This window comes from Natator depressus, chromosome 7 (genome assembly GCF_965152275.1).
Source record: "Natator depressus isolate rNatDep1 chromosome 7, rNatDep2.hap1, whole genome shotgun sequence".
Taxonomy (NCBI): Eukaryota; Metazoa; Chordata; order Testudines; family Cheloniidae; genus Natator; species Natator depressus.
Genome location: NC_134240.1, coordinates 22,231,224 through 22,236,346, shown reverse-complemented (window position 1 = coordinate 22,236,346; position 5,123 = coordinate 22,231,224).

Here is a 5,123-nt window from a genome sequence, read left to right as displayed (position 1 = left end):
ATTGTTTGGCACAGGCCTCGTATGATGCCATGTACGCTTCTGGCGCTATTAAATGATGATAATGTTAATCTACTGCAAGAAGCAAAACATAAGGCTCTCTTAGGATATTGAGCAGAGACCCATTTCTATTAATGGCCATCCTCTGCTTGAGGGAGGACGTTGAATGCCAGAAGATTCACTTGTTGGTTTCCTTAGGATGTCCAGATAGGTAATATCTTCTTGGCTCCATCCTTTCATTCAGTTGCTCTGAGCCCTGCTGCAGGGTAAAGGACTCTTCAGCACTGCTCTTTGCTCTGCTGTGCAAATGAGAAGTCCTGAGATGGGGAAGGGAGAAGAGCCCTTCAATGCTGGTCATTAGAAATCAATCATGCCCAAGAGTTTAGTGCTAGGATTATGTCACTCTTAGCAAGTGCAAGTTGACGGGGTATTAGTCGAGTCCTACCAACCCAGACCTATTGCCACAAGGGCCTTTTTCAGGGCTTCTTTCTAACCCTGCTTACCAGTCCTGCCCGTGGCTGTGCAATTGAATTTGGGTCAGGGCTGAGACTTTCAAATGGGACTAGTGATTCTCGGTGCGTCGATTTTTCAGGTGCGCAACCTGGGACACCTTTAAAGGGCCTGGTTTGCAGAAAGAGCTAAGTGCAAAAACTGGTTCAAAATGTTCAAACTGGTCAATTTTGACTGAATATTTTCATCTGAATTTTGATGGAAAAAATGGGTCCAAATTTTCATTAAATCTTCACAAAAGTTCCGTCCCATGTTTCCACTGGCTGTACCAAGCACATGCCCTCTGCATGTCTTACAACTGTGCGGGGGTCAAGTTGGGCACCCCAGTCACTAATCACTTTTAAAAATCTTGCCCATTTTGTAGGAGCATGAGAAATTCATGCTTCGATTGTGGCAGGTGATTGGGGAGCAATCACCGAGAGAGGCGTCATCACAGGGTGCGTGCGTACTAACCGTTGGCGGGGAGGCAAAGCAGGGTGTTGGGTAAACAGGTAGCACAAGGTAATACAACCACAGGGTTTGCAGACCTGCTCCTGCTTAATGAATTTATCGATCTCTTCGTACCCAGTGATGAGCTGCCAAAAGCTGAAGAACCGGTTCCTCCAGTCGCTCCGGGTCTTCGGCGGCACTTCGGTGGCACGTCCTTCAGTCGCTCCGGGTCTTCGGCGGCACTGAAGGACCCGCCGCCAAAGTGCTGCCGAAGACCCGGAGCACCTCCAGGTGGGTAAAAATTGCCTAAAGTTAACCATGTGCTTAAGTGTTTTCTTGTTACAGCATTCAAAAGCTTTCTAGTTGCCTCACAGCACACTGTCTGGTTCCTTGTTTTCTTTAACAACCGGTTCTAAACCGGCTTCAAAATTTAACAACCGGTTTGCGCGAAATGGTGTGAACCGGCTCCAGCTCACCACTGGTCGTACCAATCGGGATATAATCTAGAAATCATTCGCCCAGAATCAATGAAAGGGCCTGCTGGTAAAATAAATCCCTCTTGTAGTTAAAGGCCCCCCCATCCCAGCCCCCTCCCCATCCATACACACCCCCACCTTTCGCTTCTGGCTCTGAGTCTCCTCGTCCACCTGGAAATGGGCAGCTCTGTGGCTGGAACTGAGAATCCTGAGAGCCTCGAGCAGACAGTTCCGCTCAGCTTTCTGGGAATCAGACCTGGCTTGGATGCCGTGCAAACCAGCCATCATTTACATTATGTCAGAGAGCCAAGATGTATTGTCTCCTGGACCCACTTGTAATGTTTCCTGCGTCCGCACTGAGGTAGATAATCTGTATTTGGGAGGCCCCAGTGGATGGCAGTACATACAGAAGCACTTAATTAATTATGGAGAAGTTAAGTCACTGGGGCTGGTAGTGGAGGGGCTCTCTGCTTTCCCATGATCCTGTCTGTACCATTCTGCCCCTGAGCTGAGCTACAAGCCTCTCAGCTCTGTGATGGCAGAGATGCAAAGAAGAGGCTGACACTCGCCCCATTTGGAGTTAGAGGAGCAGAAACCTGGGGTAAACACCAGGAGACAAGTGCACCAAAAAGCCATTTTGTTGGAGTGGCTTGGATAAAAGGAAAGCCTGAGGCAGGAAGCCAAGATCTCCTGAGCTCCAATCTCAGCTCAGACAGGACTCCCTCCATGGCCTCAGGCAAGTCACTTCATCGCTTTGTGCCTCAGTTTCCCAGCCTGGAAAATGGAGATAATACTGACCAACCTCACAGGAGCCTTGTGAGTATTGAGGAGGAGGCCAAGTTCTGCTCTCACTCATCCCGGTATAAATCCATTGAGGCGGGCACTGCAGATTTTCACTGGTGTAACTGAGTGTGGAAACTGGCCCACTGCAGGTAAAGTGCTTTGAAGATGTAAAGTGTGATAGAAGCCGAGGTGGGTTCAAGCTGCAAAATTCAGACTCGGAGCTGGATTTGGAACAACCCAAAGGGGTGGGACTGGATCCAGGGTCTGATTCTGGCCCATCTGTAATGGTGATGATGATTTTCAAGGACTGTAACCCTCCATGCTGTTTTCATCACATACCATCTCATGTTTGCCAGCCATCAAAGATCCTTTGTATTCTGCTCAGGGCACTCACTTTCCTCCAGCTCCAGCTGCTGCTGCCCAGTGATCCTGCAGTGACATCATAATACTGTATTTACAACATCACAGGCATTCATGTGGCACCGTGCCGGGCTGTTGTAAGGGCAGGACTGGGTCTCTGTTGCAGACTCCTTCGGCCCTGGTTAAAGCACAAGTCCCTTTGATGATAAGCTGTGGGAGCACAGAATATTCAACTGTTTTGTACATGTCGCTGTCCTTTTAAATCCTGACACCTGAGATGAGCTTAATGGCTTTTTCCTAACAATGGAAGTGGCAGGAGCCAGTGCTTCTGTGCAGTCCTTATCCAGGAAGCCACATGTCTTAGGAAGCTTAGTGATGGTCAGCAATGTGTTGGGGTAACCTACAACTACCCAGAGAACCCTGGCCCTTCACACCCTATCCAGCCCATGACTGCTAGAGAGAAATCTTGGCCAGTGTTAGCAGCGAGCAGTGGTGGGGATGGGAATAAAAACTGCCATCATACAGCCCTGCCATCCCACCACTCTCAAGAAAGGGTTGGTTGTACGTAGGAAAGAGCCTCTGTGACCAGTCACCCTGATGCAGCAGGAATTGCCCATGTACATGCCTGCTCAGCACCCTTATCAGCCGATGACTTGTGCCTCTGATGTATGACAGCAATAGACTTCTGGATGGTGTGTTTTACACAAATAACTATGGCTTAGCCATTGTGAAGCATCACCTAGTTAGGAAGCAGGGATCAGGGAGGGGGAGTGATAATGGTGCCTAATTAATTGGTAAATTACAGCTAACTCCTTCTATAATTAAACATTCCGTCCACACGAGCATGGAATAAACTTGTCATCAGTGTGACTGCACTGAGCGGAACAGCCAGGCAAAGGGGCTGATGCTTGGGCTTAAAGTCTGATCTAGAGAGAAGATTCTGGCTTATGGTTCCTGTAGAAGCATGGACTATGGTTCTGTGTGTGTGTGTATGTGTGTGTGTGTGTGTGTGAGAGAGAGAGAGAGAGAGATGCAGCTCACACAGGGGTGTGTGTACCTGCATTGAAGGCTTGGGCTGAGGCTCCGACAAGTGTGTGGATGTTGTAACTATCTGATCTATCTCCACTCATTGAAGTATCTAGATGCCTAATGCTGGAGTTTGGAACTTGGCTATGTCCCTGGTTGGGGCTATGTTCTCTGCTCATCCTCAGGGGAATTGCAGGCTTGGGGGGAATCTAAAGCTGGTGTGATTTACACTTCTCTGATTATATCTACACAGCAAAGAAAACCCTGTAGCTGGCCCATGTCAGCTGACTCAGATGTCTACACAGCAATGAAACAGCCCTTCAGTCCGAGCCCCGCGAGCCCGAGTCGGCTGGCATGGGCCAGGCGCGGATGTCTTGTTGCTCTGTAGGCATATGCTTCGGGACTCTTGCCCTGTATCCTTTGCAGTCATTTACATCAGTGCCAAATGGGTGTCAGATGCTACCAAATCAGAATGGCCATGTTTTACACCCACTTGGCCCTGGGGTAAAAGTGTAGGGCAATGAAGATTCGCCTCTCACTGATGCTGGTGTAAATCAGGAGTAACTCCATGGAAGTCAATGGAGTTACACCAGGGTAGGTGAGAGGAAAATCAGGCCTACTGGATGCAAGTTGTACTGACACAGAATCTTAGGTATTCACCCCCACTTACTGGTGCAAATCCCACCCTCCCTGATGCATTACCTCTGAGCTTGGCCTGCTGAGTCTGAGGCCAAACTGATGTAACTCCCTTAACCAAAGGGTGGGGTGAGAGGAGCGTAGCAGGAAATGCAGCTCACACAGTGTGAGTGAAAGCCGGGGTGGCAAATAGCCCACCAGCTCAGACTCTTTGGGCAAAACGGTGCTTAATTTGTGCCAGGGCTTGCCAGGGCTGAGCCCCGGCACCTCTAGGCCTGGCAGTTCATAGCCCCGGCCCCTCTGGGCTTGCTGCATTAGTTATGAAAGTAAAAAAAATTGCTTGAGCCCGGGCACCTCTTTCGTTACAAATTAAGCACTGGTGCAAACTGTTCATTGAAGCCCTGTGAACAGTAAGCAGAGATGTGAGAATCACACCCTGTTTGTGGCTAATTCACATGCAGACAAGAGGAGGAAATCTGTGGGCTGTTCATTAAAATTGTTTGCCCAGATTTAGAGCTGCCAAAGCACCAAACCCCCTGCAAACACCTGCTTGTTCTGTGAGCTGGTTAGCCCAATGCAGGCTCTGGATCTAGCCAGAAGGCCACAGTGAAAGAGAAGATGCACTAAGGAAAACCAGAGCTGGGTTTGAATCGGGCCCCAGAAAGGAACCCCTGCAGGAAGGGTTCAGATCTGGAATTCCTCATGGCCCAGACTGAACACTATGGGCTGCTGGTGTCCCAAGGCCTTCTCCCTCCTAATCCATTCTCGCTTCCCTGGCACAGCTTGGTGTGAAGCAACAACTGGACAGCAGCACAGGGCTGCTGCTGTGATCCTGGCTGCATGGCAGAGAGCGCAGATGCCGGTGGCAGAGGGAGGGAGAGAGGGAAAGGTGGGGAGTGGGAGAGC